Below are 21,820 nucleotides of genomic sequence, written 5' to 3' on the forward strand. Positions count from 1 at the left end.
TTCACTTATTTTCAAGTTGGACCTCTGGGGCTCTGTAAGGAGACTATCATATCATGTGTAAAAGGGGATTTTCTTTTTCTTTTTGTCTATGCCTATTCCCTGAATTTCTTTTTCTCATCTTGTTAATAATAGCATTTTGAGAACTATATCAAATAATAGCTGTGATGATAAACATATTTGCTTTATCCCTGATTTTATTGGAAAGGCCATAGTGTTTCTACACTACATATAAGGCAAGTGCTTGCTTTTAAGTAGATACTGTTTATCATATTAAGGAAGAGTCCATCCTGTTTCTATGATTTTTAGTGCTTTTAACAGAAAGAGGTATTGTATTTTGTCAAAAGTATTTCTTTCTACATTTATTGACGCAATCATGATTTTTCTTGTTTTGCTCCTAGTATGGGTTATTATGCCTATTATTTGCCTAATATTGAACCAAATCTGCATTTCTGGTATAAATCCAGTCCTTTTTAATATGTTTCTATATAACCTCTTTGCTAATATTTTATTCTATATTTTGTATTGATATTCATTAGGAATATTTGTCTATAGTTTTCTTTTTCTGTTTTGTCTCTCCTTCTTTTAGGTATCAAGACCATATCTGTCTCAGAAGGAATTTGGTAGGATCTCTTATTTCTTTCTTTTTGTGTAATTTGTATAATATTGGAATTAATTGTCTTTGAATGTTTGATAGAATTCATTTGCAAATCCATTTGGTCCTGGATTTTTTTCCTTTGGGAAATAATTCATGGATTGTTTAATTTATTTTTCTGACATTGTGTTGTTTAAATTTTCTGAGAATCTGTGTGTTTTATATATTTTAAAATATTCATCTATTTCATTTTATTTATCAATTTTGCTGTCATATAATTGGGAAAATAATTTCTAATAATTTCCTTTTTCATCATTTTTTCTGAATTGTCTCTTTTTTCCATATTGATACTGGTAATTTGGTTTTATTCTCTCTCTCTTTTTTTTTAAAAAATGTCAAATAAGCTAACAGCTTATTATTATATCTTTAAAAAACAACTCCCAATTTTATTTATCAGTATAATGGATTTTTTTGCTTTAAAATCTGCTCATCTTTTCTTTGATTTTTGAAATTTATATTTTTGTATTTAGTTGATTTTTAAAAAATAATTTGTCTTCTCTAGTGTTTTCCCCAGTTGCATGCCCAATTTATTAATTTGTTCTTTTCCTCTTTTATTGATGAAAGTATTTAGTGAATAATAGTCACTTTTGATGCATCCTCATTGTCATTTTCTTTTATGAAATTATCTAATAATTCTTTGATTCTTCTTTTGACCCATCAGTTCTGTAGGATTGTTATTTAGTTTCCATTTAGGTTTGAATCCTTTCTTAAAAGTCATTTTATTGATCATAATTTTTATTGAATTGTGATTAGTAAATGATGTGTTTAATATTTCTTCCATTCTACATTTATTTATGAGGTTTTTATGCCCTAGTACACAGTTTTTGTAAAGGTGTCATGCACAGCTGAGAAATACATATATTCCTATCTGCATCCATTCAGAAATTGACAGAGATCTATCATATTTAATTTTTCTAAATATATAGTCAGTTCTATGTTTCCTCTCTGTGCTTGCCACTCAAAGAAGAGAGTGTTGAAAAAGAAGGAATGTGATCAACATTAGTGATCTGTGATTGAAATGATATGCTTTCTACTTTCTCTCCTTTCTTCCCTTTGCCCAGACCCTGAACACTGGTTTTATACTTTATTTCTTTCTTTATAATCCTCTCTCTGAAGTTGAACTTTATTTTGCTCATGACTATTACCTCTTTGACTCTCACCGTCCTTTCAAATCTGCCTCTCCCTTTTACCTCTGCCTGCCCATTTCTTTCCTGGGATTAATATATTACTACAGCAAATTTGTGTGTTTTGTGTATATATGTGTGTGTTCAACCCTTCTTGACCCAGGTCATGTAGGAGTGCAATTCATATGCTTCCCATTCACCCCAGACATTTCTTCTTGCTTGTATACTCTTCTTTTCATGCATCCCAATTATGAGAAACGGTAAGTTCAATCTTTATTCCATATTTCTTCCCTAGCGTATTCCTTTTCCTCTCTGTTTTCTTTTATCTTTTAAGATAAAACAAACCTAACCCCAGTTCCTTCATTCGTTTTATTTAATTCCCTCTGTGACCCTTGAAAACATCAGGATTATGAAGGGTCATTTGTCTCTTCTTTACCTATAAATATACTTCATCATTATTTAGACCCTTCCAGTCTCACAAATGCTTTTACTTTTTTAGGTTTCTTTTAACTTCTGTGTTTGCAATTCAATATTTCTATTCAGCTCTGGTTTTTTCATCAGGAATGCTTGAAAGTTTTCTTTTCCATTAAAGGTTCATTTTTCTTCCTCATAAGATTATACTCAGTATTTCAGGGTAAGCTATTTTTGGTCACAAGCCTTTGGTCTTTTCCTTTTTGGAATATCATATTCCATGATTTTCTCTCATTTATAATAGTTGCAGTATAGTCTCATTGACCCTTAGTACTTGAATACTTTCTTTCTTAATGCTTTTGTAGTATTTTTTACTTTGACCCAGAAGCTCTGGGTTTCTTTCAGGAGGAGACTGATGGATTTTTTTTTCTAGTTTTACTTTGCCCTCTGATTCTAGTAAATCTGGGTAATTTTCAATTAGGATTTATTGAAACGTGGTATTCAGGCTTTAAAACAATTAGTCATGATTTTCAGGAAACCCAGTGTCTTAAATTATCTCTCAACCTGTTTTCCAGGTCATTTGGTTTTTGATAGTATATACCTTACATTTTCTTTTGATTTGGTTCTAAGTATTCTTGTTTCCTCATCTGGGGAGTTCCGTATACCAACAAAATAGCTTCAGTCCCTACCACCAATTCTTGTTGTCTCTGAGTCCTTTTACTTGGGTAAAGATTTCCACCCTCTGTTCTAAATTATTTACTATCCTTCTAATTATTCCTTACTCCAGAGCTTTTGTTTTACTCATAATTCCATTTTAAAAATCTTCTGCTTCATTTCTCCAGATGCTCTTGTAGTCCTTGTGGCCATGAAATTCTTTCCTCTGATGTTGTTCCTTGTATTTCTTGATCATTATTAAATCTTGTGCCTTTTTAAGGTCATTTCTATTATATATGTGGGAGAGTTGGGCTCCTCTATGCCTTTCATGTTGCCATCTTACCCAGAAGTCTCCTGAAACTAAGGAAACTAGGGAATCCTAAGAAATGGGGGTGAGGAAAGAGTGCATTCCAGGAACAGAGGACAGCTAGTGCATTATGTTTAAGCCCCTCATTTTTCTGGAGGTAGTAACTGAAACCAGAGAATCCAAAGTGATTTTTCCCCAAATCACCCACAATCTACTAGTGGCAAATCTGGGGCTATGACCCAGTTCTTATGATTTCTTTCCATGACACTCTGTCAGTTGGATGACAAACTGGGTTCTTACTGACCTTATTAAGACCACAGAGCAACTAACTTAATATTTGGTCTCAGAATTGGTAGAAATCTAGGGCAGAAAAAAAGAATTTTTTCATGGAAGAACTACAATGTAAATGATAATTAGTATCATCATACAGTTCAGACTTCTGCTATTGTCACTAACTCGCAATTTTGTGCAAATTATCTTACAGTGGGGGCAGTTTGCAAAGTTTGATCTCAACTTATACAGGAAAAAAAATGGGGAAGCTTCAGCATATTTGCAGTTTAGCTGTGAACTAGAGGGAAAAAATCTATCTCCCCATCTCGATCCCCCAGTTTAGAGATGGATGTTTTCTTTTTTTTCTTCTTAAAGCTTAATAAAAGTTTCTTCCAGGTCCAGATTGAATTCAGTTCAAGTCACACTTTATTCAGCGCCTACTAAGCGCAAGGTCCTGTACTAGGTTCTGGGGATACAAAGACACAAAGGAAACAGTTCTTGCTCTCAGGAAGTTGTTAAATTCAATGCACCACTTCCCATTAAGCATGCACAGGGTACAGCTTCCTAGACATCCATGACTCAGGCTGCCCTTATAGACAACTGCCAATTTCTCCTCTGAGCAAGAACAACTGACTTTTCTATGGCACTTTAAAACTTGTGAAGTGCTTTGCATACATTATTTCATGGGATCCTCACATGTGGAATAAAAGTCTAGAATATCAATAGAAATAATGAGAAAGAGTATAAATTAAGGGGGAATAGAATTACCAGACAAACTTTATTAAAAAGCAGTAATCATCAGAACTATTTGGTACTGATTGAAAAAGCAGAAAAATCAATTCAGTGAAACAGACTAGATAAATAAACAAGAATAAGGCTGTTTAAAATATTGTCAAGTGTTTGATATACCCAAGAACAAATTAATGAGAGAAGTACTACGTTTTGATATGTATTGACTGGAAAACTAGAAAGCAGTTTGGCAGAAATTAGGGTTAGACCAACATCTTACACCATATACCACAATAAGCTCAAAATTTATATGAGACCTGAATTTAAAAAGGCTATATCATTTTTTGAAATTTAGAAAAGAATGAAATTAAGTATCTTTCACAACTATAGCTAGAGGAAGAATTCTTAATAAAACAGGGGATATAGGAGTTCATATGATAGAAACCAAACAATTTCAATTATATAAAATTTAAGTTTTTGTACAAATAAAATCAGTGAAGACAGAACTAGAAAATAAACAGAAAGAGTGGGGAAAATATTCATATCAAATAATCAGTAAAAAATAAAATAATATCCAGGTTACAGAGGGAATTGACACAAACATGTGACACTGATAACCATTCTAATAGATAAGTGGGTAGAGGATATGAACAGATTTCAAAAGAAAAGTTTACAAGCTATAAATTATGATTTAAAAAATGTACTCCAGACCACTAATTGTAAGAACAATGGAAAAAAATGTAAAATTCTGGAGATTTACCTAACTCCCTGAAAATTGGGAAAGATGACACTTTGCCCCCCAAATTAAAAGGTTGGAGGGGCTATGAGAATACAGACACAGAGGAATTATGAATGGCTCCATTACATTCTGCATGTCAGTTTGTAATCATGCAAGAAAAATGAATAAATTGTCTATACCAGAGGTATCAAGCATATGGCCTGTAACACTCTCTAGTGGGGCTTGGATGAGATTCAAATGAAATTGGGAAATAATTAACAAAATAAAAATACAATAAAACATAGATAATACGTGGTTTTCTAAGTCAATATGCAGCCTGCGGGGATTTTTATGTACGATATAGTGGCCCTGTTTCTATTTGAGTTTATCACCACTGGCCTGTACACTTTAGCCTAGCAGTCATGGCAGCCCTCTTTGTGGTACCAAAGAACTAGAAAAAAAGCAGATGCTCATTGATTGGGAAATAGCTAAAAAACCTAGGGTATATGAATATAGTGGAATATTATTATCATAATAAAAGAGGGATAGGAAGGATTCAGAGAAATATGGGAAGATTTGTATGAATTGATACAGAGTGAAATAAGCAGAATGAAAAGAACTATAATATTATAAATGGAAAAGAGACTGATCTCTGAAGAATTGAAAAGTCAGGGATAGTCTTGGAGAAGAGGTAATAAAACATACCTCCTTCCTCATGGCAGACAGACAAGGTTAGGATAAACACAAAATGGAGTCTGACATATTCATGTCAGATGTAGTCACTGTATTGGGCATTTTTTCTTAATTATCTTTCCTTGTTACAAGTGATGGTTTCATTTGGAAGGAGGAGAAGGAAGGGGGGAAGGGAGTCTTTTCCCCCCAAAAGACTATGATATAAAGACAAAAGAATCAATTTATATATATATATATATATATATATATATATATATATATATATACACACACACACACACACACATACATATACATATATACATGCACATGTGTGTATGTATACACATATGCACATGTATATATGTATGTATATAGTTGTATATGTGTATTTTAAATATTATAGGAGCTTGTGCTTTAGAGCTAGACAGGGACTTTGGAGAACATCTAGTCCAACTTTTTTTTTGCCAAGGAAAAAGACAAAGTTTATTAAGGATTTGCCACATTGGGTAGACTCTTTTTTTGAGATTTTTTATTTTTAGTTTACAACACTCAGTTCTACATAATTTTGAGTTCTAGATTTTCTTCCTCCCCTTTCCCCCCCCTCCCCAAGACGACATGGAATCTGATATATCTTCTACATATGACTTCGCATTGAACTTATTTACACAATAGTCAAGTTGTGAAGAAGAATTATGACTAATGGAATGAATCAGAAGAAAGAAGAAAGAGAACCAAAAAAACCCCCAAAAATAAAAACAAAAGAGAAAAAAAAACAAAGGGAAAAAAAGGCGAGCATAAAGTGTGCCTCAGTCTGCATTCAGACTCCATAGTTCTTTCTCTGGATGTAGCTAGCTCTCTCCATCATGAGTCCTTTGGAGTTGTCTTTGCACCTTGTATTGCTGAGAAGAGCAAAGTCTATCAGGGTTAGTCATCACAGAATCCATATATCTGTGGTTGTATATAATGTTCTCCTGGTTCTGCTCCGCTCAGTCAGCATTATATTGTGTAGGTTTTTCCAGGTTATTATGAAGTCTGTATCATCCCCATTTCTTATAGCACAATACTATTCCATTACCTTCATATGCCACAACTTGTTCAGCCATTCCCCAATTGATGGGCATCCCCTTGATTTCCAATTCTTTGCTACCACAAAAAGAGCTGCTATAAATATTTTTGTGCATACGGTCCCTTTCCCACTTGTGTGATCTCTTTGGGATATAGCCCTAGAAGTGGCATTGCTGGGTCAAAGGGTATGCACATTTTTATAGCACTTTGGGCATAGTTCCAAATTGCTCTCCAGAATGGCTGGATCAGTTCACAACTCCACCAACAATGTAACAATGTTTCAGTTTTCCCACATCCTCTCCAGCATTTGTCATTTTCCTGTTTTGTCATGTTAGCCAATCTGACAGGAGAGATGCGGTACCTAAGAGTTGTTTCGATTTGCATTTCTCTAATCAGTAGTGATTTAGAGCATTTTTCATATGCCTATAGATATCTTTAATTTCTTCCTCTGAAAACTGCCTGTTCATATCCTTTGACCATTTCTCGATTGGGGAATGACTTGTATTCCTATAAATTTGTCTCAGTTCCCTGTATATTTTAGAGATGAGGCCTTTATCAGAGACACTGGTTACAAAGATTTTCTCCCAATTTTCTGCTTCCCTCCTAATCTTTGTTGCATTGGCTTTTTTATACAAAAACATTTCAATTTAACATAATCAAAATTATCTATTTTGCATTTTGTAATGCTCTCTATCTCTTATTGTGTCATGAATTCTTTTCTTTTCCATAAATCTGATAGGCAAACTATTCCTTGCTCTCCCAAATTGCTTATAGTATCAGCCTTTATTCCTAAATCATGAACCCATTTTGACTTTATTTTGGTATATGGTGTAAGATATTGGTCTATGCCCAGTTTCTGCCATACCATTTCCCAATTTTCCCAGCAGTTTTTGTGAAATAATGAATTCTTAGCCCAGAAGCTGGATTCTTTGGGTTTACCAAAGAGTAGATTGCTATAGTCGTTGACTTCTGCATCTTGTGTACCTAACCTATTCCACTGATCCACCACTCTGTTTCTTAGCCAGTACCAAGTAGTTTTGAGGACTGCTGCTTTATAGTACAGTTTGATATTTGGTATGGCTAGGCCACCTTCCCTAGCATTTCTTTTCATTAATTCCCTAGATATTCCAGACCTCTTGTTCTTCCAGATGAATTTTGTTATTATTTTATCCAGCTCTGTAAAATAATTTTTTGGTAGTTTGATTGGTATGGCACTGAATAGATTAATTTAGGTAACATTGTCATTGTCATTTTTATTAGTCCAACTTCTTCATTTATACAGTGGACGAACCTTAGTTCTGGAAAAGGGGAAGTGATTCTCCTGAGTCCACATAGGTAGTGACAGAAGCAGAATTGGAACTCAAGTCATAGGATTATAAATTTCGAGTTGCCTGAAACTTCAGGATCGCAACTCTAGAGCCAGAAGAGATCTTAGAGGTCATCTAATTCAGTTCCTCTCCTCTCATTTTCCATGTGAGGAGACTGAACTTTAAAGCTCTAACTTGTCCAAGGTCACACAGGTAGGAAATGACAGAGAGAGGATTTGAACCCAGGTCTTCTGATTATGGAACCAGAGCTCTTTGCCGTACTACAGTGGTCCTCTGAGTCCATATCCAGTGCTCTTTTCATCATACATCTTTATTGTAATGTTATAAATGTAAACCAATTTTCAAATGCAGAATTTTGATACTGGTAACATGGGTATTTAGAAGATGGTTGAGAATTTGAAAAGCTGGGGGGCAGCATGCTGGAGTGGGTGATAGGACTCAGCCACTAACTTGCTGTGTGATGTTAGCCAAGTCACTCATTTCTTAGAGCCTAAAACTGGAAGGGAGCTTAGATATCACCTAGTCTGCTCCCCTCAGTTTACGTGTGAGAAAACTGAAGCCCACTGGGAAGAAGTGACCTCCTCTAGGTCATCCAGGCACTAAGTAGCAGAATCCGGATTTGAAGCCACTTCCTCTGAATCCAAATTCAGTTATCTTTCTGCTATACCACCAGCTTCTCTGGGCCTCAGTTTTATCACCTACCACTTAAGGGGATTTGATTAGATGATTTCTATCAGTTAATGTTTCTAAATCAGCATATGTCTATATTCAAGAGAGGTTTGGGAGGCTCGAGATACTATCACAAAGAGGACTAGGAGCCATCGGTATGAGAGCTGAAGTATTCACCTCCCTGAAGGAAGGGGGAAGATCATTTTTAGTTATAGCAAGCAAATTTATCCGTGTTTTCACCCTAGACCATCTTATACCCCACCCCCAATAAGCCCCCAAACATTCAACTTGGAGTCAGGAAGACTTGAACACAAATCCCTCTTCAAACACCCATACTGAGCCTCCATCTTCTCTTTTCTATAATGGGGATGATAATAGCTGTAGCAGTTAACTTGTGGAGTTGTGAATATCCCATGAAGTTATATTCTCATTTCAGAACTTAGTGATATGTAAATCTGTTTTCTAGTTATTAAATAGTTGTAAAAACGAGGAGGCACTACAGTGGATAGAGCACTGGGCTTGAAATCAGAAAGACATATCTTCATGTGTTCAAATCTGGCCTTAGACACTAGCTGTGTGACCCTGGGCAAGTCACTTAACCCTGTCTGCCTCAGTTTCCTCATCCGCAAAATGAGTTGAAGAAGGCAATGGCAAACCTCTCCAATATCTCTGCCAAGAAAACCCCAAATGTGGTCACAAAGAATCTGATAGGACTGAAATAACTGAACAACAACAACAGCAACATTAAAACACATAGTATAGTGGATAGAGAGCTGGCCTCAGTATCAGGAAGATCTGTGCTCAAGTCTTGCCTCTAACAAATATTGAATGTGTGACCCTGGGCAAGTCACCTAAACATTCAGAGCCCCTGGGAAGCTCTTGCAGACTCTAAGTTGCAGAAGAGGACCTGATCTGCATTGGTGGAAAGAGTTTACTCATGAGAAGGTCCCTGCTGCAATGAGATCACAGTTTCAGACCCATTGCGCTGAAAGGAGTAGGTGTGACTTTCAGGGTATATGACTATTGTAATCTGGGTTTTCTGCTACATCAGTAGCTGCTAATGTGAGAATGCTTTGGTTGCTGGGGGCTTGAGTGTTTTTGGTGGATGGAAGGTTTCGTCCCCTATATGCCTGCCAGTCCTACCCGTGTGAGGTGCCTAAGGAGTGTAGATTTGCCCTTTGTGCTGAGATCGGGTTCCTTTAATTAGATCTTCATTAAGTACAACATGGAAGAGTTGGCATTAAGCTCAGGCCACTTCTAGCCCCTTTATCTCAGGCTTTTTGGATGGATTGTGTTTTCATTTTAAATAGAATAAATAGATTTTTCTGCTCTCTTGTGCCTCCAGATCATACTTTATCAGTCAGTCCAGTCTCATCACCGAAATCCCCATGACCTTGGATATTGATAGGCTAATAGGATGTTGACCTTGTTTCCTGATCACTCCCTTAATTTCTGTTCACGGAATTTTCAGTTGCTAAACCTAACACCTTAACTGTCCTAGAAAATTCCATTTGATTCTGCTGGGAATTTCCTTCCCTCTTCTCAGTGCTCCCTCCCTCCCTTCCTTAAAATGGAAACTGCTGCCTTCTTTTTGCTTTTCAGTATTTTCTTTGGGGAATGGCATCTTAAGTAGATATCCCCTTACTCTCATAGTTTCTCTTTCTGCTTTCCACATTTTTTTTTGCTTCTATCAGTGCTTTGGACTGCCTGGCTGCTTTTCTTCCAACATTTTCTTTGCTGATCCCCACTTTCTTCTTCAGGCTATTTGACTCTGATCTTATCCTGCAGTCTTCATGTAGAGAATTCTGTCTTGTTCGTTCCTTTGAACCTCACACTTCAAGTTTGGGGCCAGTAAACTAGCCACCTGGCAGACATTGGAAAGAGAAGCTGATCATAGAAATTACAGGCTCTAGATGCAAGGTGGAGTCAGAGAGGGGCCTTGGAGATCCCCTAGTCCAGTCCTCCCATTTTATATATGGGGAAAGTGAAGCCCAAAGAGGGGAGAGGGCTTAAAAACTTTCAATTCTAGAATGTCAGAACCAGAGGGGGCTTTCAAGATCACCCAGTCCAACCCCTTTACTTTACACCTAGAGAAACTAAGAGCCAGGGAAGGGAAGGAACATAAAGATATAGGCTAATGGGTCTGGAAGGGACATTTGAGGTCATTTAGCCTTAATCTCTCATTTTACAGATGAGGAAGCTGAGACCCAGAGAGTAAAAGGGACATATAATTTAGAGAAGAAAGGGACCTTTGAAACTACCTTGATCAGCCCTTTTATTTTATAGATGGGGAAACTGAAGTCCAGAGAGGAGAAGGGGGCCAGATAATTAGAGAAGTAAGAGGCCGCCACATCATCTAATGTAACCTCCTCATTGTACACGTAGGGAAACTGAGGCCTTTGAGGGAAAGAGGCATATAGAGAAGGAAGGAATCTTAAGGTAATTTAGTCCAGTTCCCATATTTTACAGATGGGTAAACAGAGTCTCAGCAAAAGAGGAAGAGATATATACAATCATAGACTTGGAACTGGATGAGACCTTTGATATTGTCAAATCAAACCCCTTCTTTTTAACTGACATGAGATCACCCAACTTCAACTCACCGTCCTCCAGCCCTTCTCCCCTTAGTCTGTCCATAGACTAAGCAGTGAGCAGAACTGGAAAGTTATCCTGCATGTGACTTCCTGCCAACTGATTAGCAGTTGGATAAGGGCGATCAATACCCGTGGCTCTCAGCCCATTGTTAACAGAGACAAACATCACTGATCAGTGCCACCAACAGTTTCATGTCTCTATGTAGAAATACCCCTCATGAATTAAAAAGGCCTCACTGCAGCCAAAGAAAGCATAGTTTCTGTATATTTCAGGAGAATTATTCACAATAATAGTCAGCAGGTACATAGCCCTTTAAGGTTCACCAAACACTTAACACAGAAGGACCTAGGGCTGAAAGGAACCTTAGAGGCCTTATAGCCCTTCTCTCTCATTTTATAGATCAGGCATCAAGGCCAGAGGAGGTCAGAGACTTGCACAAGGTCACATCCGTTATCTCATTTCACCCTACCACGGCCTGTGTTAGTATTTTCCCTATTTTCCAGATGAGAAAATTAAGGATCAAGAGAAATCAAGTGACTTGCCCAGGACCACACAGCTAGTGTATAGTAAGCAACCAAGACAAAAGCCCAGGTTCTTGTGTCCCCAAGTCCATTACTCTAGCCATTCCACTCTGATGCCTTTCAAATTATAAAATATAGAAGGACAATGGAAAGAAAGCTGGATTTAGAATCAGATGACCTGAGTTCAAATCCTATCTCCAGTTCTTATTTACCTGTGTGATATTGGGCAGTCACTTAAACTCCAGAGTCTTAATTTCCTCTTCTGTAATAATATGGAGCCTCTAAGGTCTCTCCTGGCTCTAAATCTGTGACCCTATGAAACTGAGAATGATAGATATGAAGGCTCTGCCTTCTTTATAAAACACAGTGTTATGGCTGTAATCTGTATTTGATCATATAAAATTCCTAAATGTTGCTTCACAGTTTCAGATTCATTTGGTTAGGCTTATGTTGTTGTTGTAGAGGCCTGCTGTCATGGGGGAAGTACGAACTCTGCCCAGAAGCCTTTGTGCTTTCCATGGCAGCTGGGAGCCACATTTCTAGCCAACAGAGTCCCTTGAATTGATGATTTTGAAACCCAACGTGTCAAGCATTTCCTGCCCTATTTGCCAGGCATGCACCAGAGATGCTAACTCGAAAATTAGACTTAATTCAGGTCCCTTTGACTTCCATGGCTAGGAGGTTGTGTGCATTCATATTATAACTCCAGGAAGTTGGGAAGGAAAATTGAGGCTCTGGAGATTGTAATTGGTGTCTCTGACCCAATTATTACTGTGATTTTAGTGGACTTCAATAAAGGAAGAGTCAGCGCCACGAACTGGTGGCCCGGTTTCTAACAATGGCTGCTAGTCTGGTGTTGAAAAGGCCCTGGGATGAGGGAGAGTGGCATTGCTGTCCATTTGGATTTGTATTCCCAGGATTGCCAATTAATTACAGGACAGCCAGAATAGGGATGCTTGGCATGTGCCTCATTATAAGAAGCTCATTGTAGCAAATTGGCCATCCTAATTGTGTTTTGTTGGTGGTTTTGTGGTTCCCAAACTTAATTTTGGAGGCCTTACTCGAGGAAAATTCCCAGTGTCCCCATTGCTTTGACATTGGAATAAAGAATATTTTATTCCCAGCTGGATTTTCCCACCTTGGGCAAGGAGTGGGAGGGAGAATAGGCTGTTAGAAAGGTGCATTCACACTGAAGTGTGGGTGGCTGCAAGTCAGGAGAAAGTGTGCATGTGGCAGGTCTAGGCAGGTAATGGGTTGGAGGTGGTGGTGCTGTGTGTTGTGGGGGGAGTGGTGGAGAGTGGGTATCAGTTAATACAGGTAGGACCAAGCAAGTTCTTTAGGTCTAGGCAGGGAAGGCAAATAAGATAGGCAAATAAAGGCCAAAGTCCAGGACGTCTGCAAAAGCAAGGGGGAATGAGCCAGTCAACCACATAGGTGCCAGCAAATAGGGCGGTGACCTCTGAGCCGACGGCTCACCCTCTTTCCTTTCTGTCCTGGTTTGATAGCTCCCTCTGTGTGGGGGATGGGGTCCCCCAGCTTTGTGCCTGCTACTGTTGGAGAGGCAGAGCATAGAAGGGCCTGATCACAGGAAACTAGCCTTTGAATAGAGCTAGTGAGGAGGGGGAGTCTGGGAGGTTCGAAAGCTACAATCTGCAATTTTCCATTGCTGTGGAGAAAAGGTCTTCCCACATACAGGCAACAATAGTACACCTCTCACCCAGTAAAGTGGTTCTTTGAGCACTTGGTCTCTGCCAGTTCCTGGGGACAGGGGCAACCTGGTTTAGAGCATGAGGGAGGCTGAGTCCCAGAATGCCCATAGTAATGGTAGCTCTATGGAAGTGCTTCCAGCAACTGACCTTTTCTCAGGGACTGGGAGTTGGCTCCAGTAAGGTGCCACATCCTAGACCTCATAGTTCATCCAGTCCAACCCCTTCATTTTACAGAGCATTAAACGAAGGCCCAGGGAGGGGAAGGGATTTGCCCAAGGTCACACCTAGGATCCTAGAGAAGGGACCTCAGGAACCATCTAGTTGAACCCTCCCATTTCATAGAGCAGAACACTGAGCCCCTTATCCAGGTTCACAGAGGTGGCTGCAGAAATGACTGAGTGCTTCTCTAGAGACAGGAATAAGGCCACCCACCTCAGGAAGGCTCTTTTAAAGAAAAAACCTTATTGATCTTTTTAAAAAAAAATTGCCAGCACTTGTCAATGTCTCCTCTCCCTCCTTGCCCCCTAACCAATAGAACCCTCCCTTGAAATAAAGTCCAATGAAGGAAAACAAATCAACGCAAAGGTTACATCTGAGAATGCATGCCCCATTTTGCACCTACAGTCCCCCACCTCTGCTGAGAGAAAGGGAAGTATGCTTCACCTTCAAAGAGATTCATATCTCTAGCCCAAGAGTGAGCAGAAATGCCAATAAAGTTGAAGTCATTTCTAGGAAAAACCAATTAAAGCAGGATAATTGGGTTGAAATGTCAGGAACCTTCAGCCCCACCCCCTTCCTGCAAGCTTTGGCTGCAAATGGCTGAAACACAAAATATGCTGATTCGTCTTGATCTCTTGACATGGAGACCAACACTCTCAAATATTTTCCAGGGCCTTAGATCAAAGCAAATGTAATCAATAGATTAAAATCCTGGCCATCCCAGGCTTCCCTAACTCTGCTGGGAACTCCCTCAGAGTACTTTGATATTTTATGTGTGTTCCATATGTCATTCCCATTCCAAGCCCTTTTGGTCCTGAAAGGTTTATTAAAATTGAACCCCTCATCAGAGTAGGTTACCTATGTTATTTGTCCTTTACTGAGGCAGACCAGAGTGATATTAACAAAACAATAATAATTATTATTATGATAACTATAAGATCTACAAAATGTTTTACATATGTTCTCTCATTTAAGCATCACAGTAACAATGTGAAGCAGGTACTATTATTATACCCACTTTACAGATAAGAAAGCTGAGGCTGAGAGCCTCAAACTTGCCCAGGGTCACCCGCTAATAAGTGTGAAAGGTAGGATTTAAAGCCAGGGCTTTCTGACTCCAGTGCTATTCATATTCCCTCTCTGAGTTAGAAGCCAGAGGGTTAGTCCATTTGTAACCAGGTAAATGCCAAGGGTGAGGATGTTCAAATAACTTCCCTTATTTATAGTGTTCTCTCATTTGGAAATGATGAAACCCATTCTTGTGCCAAGCCTTCTGTATTTATTCAATTGAGGTTTGCTGAAATAAGCTTTTAAGAGAGCAGGGGGACTTGTTACCATCTACACCAGGAAAATGGCTTTGTGAGCACCTTCACAATAAAGTTATAGGGTGACAAGATGTGGAGCCAGAAGGGACTTTAGAGCTAGTGGAGGCCCATCCCCTTCATTTTTTCAGAGAAGGAAACCAAGGCTCAGAAAAGTGAAAATGACCTGTCCAAAGGCACCTAGCTAATAATGTAGCAGGGCTGAGACTTGGGCCTAGGTCTTCTGGCTCCTTTAGTGATTTTTTGTACAAAATTCATTACAGCAACATGATCGGAAAGGCTGTCCCATTTTTACCTTTTCCTTGAATCCTCAAAATTCTCCTAATGGGAAAGGCAATCTCCAAATCTGCATTAAGCTGCACCCTGTTCTCAGGGGAGGTCATAAAATCTGTGTCCACATTGGTCTTTGAGAAGAGAGATTCTCATAGACTGGGTTGAAGGCCAGGTGGGTCTGAAAGTGGTTGGATGAACTGGGCCATTGCGAACGTTCCCTCTTCCCCTATGATCCTGAGTCTTTGATATGGGCTCATTTCCAAAGAACTGGCTTTTCCATTAGCTCTAAGCAGGCTCTAGTGCACATAGTTTCAGTGATACATGCAGTGGGAATAGGAAAGCAGGCCTCCAGCAGCGATAACTTGAGGGACAAAAGGTAAAGTTTTATTATATGTTCTTTTTTCCAGCACTCCACCAAAGCATTAAAGAATACCCAGTTTACTAGTATTCTTTGTCACTAACTCATTAAACATCCTGGTCCATGAAATCAGGGTTGATTAAAGATTAAAGGCATAACTTCAGTTAGGGAACAATTTCTTTTCCTGCGGTCTTCCACTAGCTACCAGCCCTTGTAATAGGAAATATGAAGGTGAGAACTCTTTTGTGAGATTGAGAGGCTGAAGGGAGTTTAGAGTCCTCCCCGCCGCCAATTTTATAAAGGAAGAAACTGAGGCCCAGGGAAAAGCAATGTCTTGCTCAAGGTCACACATAGGATCCTAGTTCTAGAGCTGGAAGATCTGTCATCTAACCTGTTATCTCTGCCTCTCAGTTTTCTGTACTCTACAGATTTGATAATCAGTCCATCTATGCCTTTAAATCACTGAGAAAAATGTTAAACAGTACAGAGCTCCATGGCACTCCACTGGAGACTCTAGGCCATGCCATTGAACCTGTTTCAAATCTACCTAAGCATATTATGTTATCTAGCTCTCATCATTCCATCGATGAACAAGAATAGCATAAAAGTCTTTGTTTTTAAAACAGTCCACCAGAATCTGGAGAAACACTACATATAGCATCTCTTTGATCCACCAATCTATTGATACTATGAAAGAATGGAAATAAAGTTAGTCTGTCAGGATCCATTCTTGACGATGCCATGCTGACTCTTTGCAATCGTTGCTTCCTTTTCTAGGTCGTCACTGACCCTCCTTTTCCTAGCACATTCTCAGATGCCTTGGCAGCAGAGTATAAGATCTGGTAAATCCTACTAAGCTGGAAAGGCTTTGAGTATGATCCTAGTGATAAACTGTGATTGCAGCTTGACGGCTAGGTATAGAGAGATTTATTAGGCCCTAGCACTAAGCACATAATGAATGCTTATTGAGTGATTACACTATTGGAGAAAAGAGAAGCAGGACATTACAGAGCCATTTGAGGATTTTGACTTGTCTCTTGGTGATGCTATGTGGCCGTGAATCATGGAACACCACAATCTCTGAAGAATCGAAATTGTAGGTTACCCAAACGGTAATGAAAAGACATGGTGTGTGTAAGGAGGGCATAGTGTATTCCTGATGACTTACACATGGTAAGACATCTTCAGGAATGTGTATGAACGGAAGGGGAAGTAGATCAGTCAAGCAGCAAGAGCAAAGGATAACAAAGGCACATTCCAAGTTATAGCCACCAAATCTTGAGAAAAATCCAGATTTTCTGATGGACTAAACTTCCACATGTTGGGTCGATCCTCCATGGAGTATTTATAGAAGACCAGGGATGAGAATTGCACAGGATCAAAAGGACTGGATGGGTGGCTATCTACACTGGGGAGGGAAATGCCCATGCAGCTCAAGTTATGGAAATAGTGAATTATTGCAGTACTAAAAGCCACAGGACCTCAAGCAGATCATTGAATATTTTCATGTAGCAAAGCATGTCTTTGATTTCCCAACTTTTAAATAGGCATAATCCAATCAACCTTATGGAATATTACAAAGAATAATATTCTTGAAACTTGTTTGCCTCCATGAATGAAAAGTGCTCTGCACAGGCCAAATATTCTTGCCATCTCAGCAAACGTGCAGCTTGGTTTTCCATAGGGCCCTCAACAAATCATGGCTGGCAGCTGCAATTTGAGGTTCTTCCTGTGTGGCTTCAAGGCAGCCTGACCAAAATCCGAGCATGGAAACACAACCTTAACCCAAGCAAGTTGGAAGACTTGAAAGAGTCGAGTGCCTTTTAAAAATGTTGTCAGCTTGCCAACTAAAGCAGCGTGGGTCAGGTGTGCCATGTGTTTCTACAGCCAAAATAAATGGCCACAAGAAATACCGAGGTAACACAGATGTCAGAAAGGCTTCAACTGGAAAGAAAGAAAACACTGTTTTCTTTGTTTGTATGTGGGGGGGAGGGGGGTATGGTAGGGGGAGTTGATATATGAATTGAAAGGACGACCTGCCTAGATATTGTTTTTCTATGATATTCTAGAGCAGGCATCAGCAGTGTTTTTATGGTATGTGCTGAGCTGAGGTGGGTACAAAGAAACAGGGTGTAAGAAGAGCAAGGCAGAAGTGACCTTCAAAAATCACCATTTTGCTGAAATTCTTTATAAAAACAACCTCCCGAGCCTCAATCCTTATTTATCAAGGATCTTTATAATGTTTCCTACATTTATGACTCACCTAAATGTCTTAAAGATGGATATAAATTCTATCCATCAGAAATGATTCCTACTTTCTTGCCCTGACCTAACCCTTTGTCTCCCTTCATTTCTGCACTTATCTTGTCTCATTCTATGCCCCTGACTATGCGCTTCTTGTGGGCAGGGACTACATTGCACTTGTCTTTGCAATCTCTCCCAGCAGGGACTACATTTCACTTTGCAATCTCTCCCAGCACCTAGCTCAGGGACTGGCACACAGTTAAGTAAGTATACTCCGGGACAATGGAATGAACTCTTTTTTTAAATGAGGGAAAAAATATTCCCTGGAAGGATTTCTTCTCATGTCTCAGCGTGAAGTGCTTTCCTTCCCTCGCCAACCCCCATTCTCATCACAGCCCCTGTAAGGGAAGTACATTCCAGGGACTGAGCCACAGGCCAAGAAATGGACAGAAGCCACTTGAGAGTCCCTTATCTTTATTCCCTAACCTTGGTAAGGGCTTGCTATTGTCCATTGTCAGGGAAATGCCTCCTTCCCCAGAGGCTGCCTGGGCCACCTCTGCAGTCATTCCAGGCACCGGCCCAATCTGAAAGCTGGACGAGATTTCAGAAGATTCCAGTGAGAGATGGCCCCAGACCTGTCATTCGTTGTCTCACTCATCCAGGGGCTTCCAGACCCCTGGAGGGTGCTCAATGGAAAATCCTTTTTTGGTCATATTCTATAAGGGAGTAAGGGCTTAACTCTTCACTAAATTTGTGCACCCTTCAATTTAGAATGTCTTCAGAATTGTCCAGAACACTCAGCCCGTGGGATCTAGTAGCAAGTCCTTTCTCAAGGCCCAGGTGCCTATTTCTTTTATGTAGACATGCTTAAGGAGTGGATACAATGATGCTGCAAAAAGGGTTGAGACCCTTGGTGATTCCAGAGGTCACTCACCTCGTCTTGTCTGCAAATGCAGAACATAGGGGTCAAGATCAGAGGTGTCACAGGCATATGCAGTCATGGCTTTTGCCTTATGTGTTGGGCTTCCTTTTGGAAAAGGCCACATCTCTGGAACACAGATTTCTCACCCTCTGTATTGAGGATAGCATCTTTATGGTAGTCCATGCATAATTCAGTACATGCTTATGGAGCACCTACTATGTGCAGGGGCTCCGTGCTAGGTGCTAGGCTAAATCCGACCGTCTCTGCCCTCTGGAAGTTTGGCTAGTACCAGGCCAGTGTTCCAAAATATACAAATCTCCTTCTTCTTTAAGCTTCCCAAATATCTCAAATGATGTTGCAGACCTTTGGGGTTTGAATTGAGGTTAAGGTTTAATTTCTTTTAAACCCAAGCACGTTGCAGGAAAAACTCAGGCGGAATGTCTCTCTGGCATTTCCACACCAGCCATTCAAACTGGCCATGTGAAATAACTTTGGGGTGTGGGGGAATGCCTTTGAAAATGTTGTAAGTCAGCAGTATTTCTTGTGAGTAGAGCCCTGGAGCTGCTGGCTTGGTGAAGGAAGCACCAAAGTACTAGAAGGCAGTGTCCCTGTCCTCCGGGAGCTTACTCTTTAACTGAGGCCCCAGACACTTAGAGAGCAAGACTAAGTCATCAGGGCACATTAATCAGTCAGACATCAAAGATTGATTGGGTACCTGCTTGATGACCAGTCCTACACTAAGTATTGGGCAGGATACAGATGAAGTGGAAAACATGGACTGGCATGTCCTCACTGGGCTTACAATTTGCTTTATCAAGACAGTTCTTACACACAGACAAAACCATTGTCCATGGTTATAATGTCTCAATTAAGTCCAGTTTAATTAAACAAAAAAAGCATTTGTCAAACAGCTCCTATATACCTAGCATTATACTGATGGCCAGGAGAGATCCTAATTAGTATACATGATTCCTGCCCTCGGGGAATTTGCTATCTAGTTGGAGAGAGAGAGGTGTCCATGTATATATTCAAACATATATTTCATATATGCACATGTTACAGACAGACAGACACACATACAGACATACATATAAATTCGGTCCAGACCTATAATGTTGTCAGGGTACTCTCAGTATAGAAGCTCCCTCCACCACAGAAGCTAGTCAAGAATACACGATAGACTCGGGACTTGAATTCTGAGCACAGTGTCCTTTCTCCTATGTCATGCTTTGCCTTGCCCCACATATGTAACTATTACATAGTTCTAAGACTTACGTAAGAAAGTGTATGTGGCAAGGTATAGACCGTATAGAAACATGCTGAAGTAATGAAGAGAGAAAAGGAGATGAATTTTGGCAAGGTCAGTCGAGGAGCATGTCAGTGGGGAAGTAAGTCTGGACTTCCCTCTTGAACTTGTGGCAAGCTCAACTTTGATTTTAAAATTTTATTCCTACCCCAAGTAGAAGTCAGCCTTTAATGGATACATTGACTTTGTGGTTTTTCCAACTTTAAAATAAGTGTCTGCTGGGGGTTTGACTCTCTTGGGGTGGGGGTGTGTGTGTGTGTGTATGTGTCTCTGTGTGTGTTTGTGTTAAGTTCTCTGATTGTGGTTCTCCAGGCCTCCTATAAATGGCACACATAGTATGCTCTAAGTGAGCAGACCCCATTGGGATTGCTCCTTTGATACACACTAAGTGGGTCTCATGGCAGGGAAATGACAGGTCTGTGAAGAGCAGAAAACTCCAAGAGTTAAGAGAAAAGCACTCCCTGAAATTAAGTAAACTCCCCCTACGGGAAAATTGTCCGGGTACAATATGTTCATCTATCAAGTATTCTACAAGGCTGTCATCCTCAGGAAGTTTTTGCTTTTATTAAATGGAGGGAAGACTTCACCCTAAAAATATTTTCCAGGAGGTTTCTTACTTTAAGAAGTCAGGCTTTAAATATTTTCTTTCTTCCACCCTTTACTAAAAATCCAAGTGATGACTATTTGGGTACCAAAAAAATCTGCTGGGCTCAGGATCTTCTTCAGAGGATAGGTGACTACTAAAAATGGTAGTATTCTCCATCTGTCCCTGACCTCCCGACTCGAATTCATCACCACCCAAACCCTTTGGTGCTCTCTGCTCCCAAGACCCAGAACAGCCTGGTACATAAGGGTCACACAAGAATACAGGGGGAAAACAAACACACAGGGAAAACCAACCAAGAGCCCCTCCAGTAGTAGAATGAGGCAGCATGACAAACATCAACTCACAGACCTGGGCTCTCTTTAATTTTATTTACTTCCTAGAAGAAAGGGTGGTGGCTGTTACTTTCCTGCTCCCTCAGCAGAAAGGGAACTGAGTGATCATATAATCCTGTCACTGCACATTAGGAAACTGAGGCCCACAGTTGAAGTGATTTGCCCAATATCTTATAGCTTTGTATGACTTTGACTAAAACGTGTCCATATCTTTTTTCTCTCAGTCCAATAATTTTCCCACTACACCAAGGAACCAGTTTTTTTTCTATTTAGCAACTAAATTTGGGGGAGGGTGGGATTGGTAAGAGGAGTAGGCCTAGCATAGGCAAGAAGCACCAGAACTTTGCAGCTTCCAATTAAATTGTTCCATTCTGTCCTTTGTAGTCTGAAGATTATTTACCTTGGTAGAGAAAAGAGAAGCAAAATGAAGATTTGTGTTCTCTGCATTATCTATTGTTTTCAACTCATAAACTTCAATCAGTGTTCCATTCCCTTTTTTGATCCAACTCATTCTCCCTACTATACCTAAAAATGCTGTCTAAAAAAAATTAGTATTCACTGACTTAGGTCATTCTCAGTTATCTGTAATTGTTTGGATCTCCTTTTCACGTCTTTTAAAATATTTAAGTTGGACCATGAGTTCCCTTTGCATCTAAATACATTTTATATAGTATCCCCTATCCCCTACTCCCTCCAGCAAACACACACACACACACACACACACACACACACACACACACACACACACACACACACCCTTCCTCCAAAGAATCATTTGTTTGTCACTGAGTAGCTTTTTCTTGGGCCCAT

General features: G+C 39.6%; 1 protein-coding gene across 3 annotated transcripts in view; it reads left to right on the plus strand.

Annotated features, from left to right (window-relative positions):
- Positions 1–585: 585 nt before the first annotated feature.
- Positions 586–21,820, plus strand: part of MBNL3 (muscleblind like splicing regulator 3) — a 122,742-nt gene continuing 101,507 nt past the window's right edge. For 2 of the 3 annotated variants that reach the window (XM_036740207.1, XM_036740208.1), the window contains exon 1: positions 586–620. The gene's annotated coding sequence lies outside the window, so the exon portion shown is untranslated. The remainder of the gene's footprint in view (positions 621–21,820) is intronic. The other variant, XM_036740209.1, reaches the window with a different exon arrangement.

The sequence above is a fragment of the Trichosurus vulpecula genome, chromosome X (assembly GCF_011100635.1).
Source record: "Trichosurus vulpecula isolate mTriVul1 chromosome X, mTriVul1.pri, whole genome shotgun sequence".
In the NCBI taxonomy this organism is placed as follows: Eukaryota; Metazoa; Chordata; class Mammalia; order Diprotodontia; family Phalangeridae; genus Trichosurus; species Trichosurus vulpecula.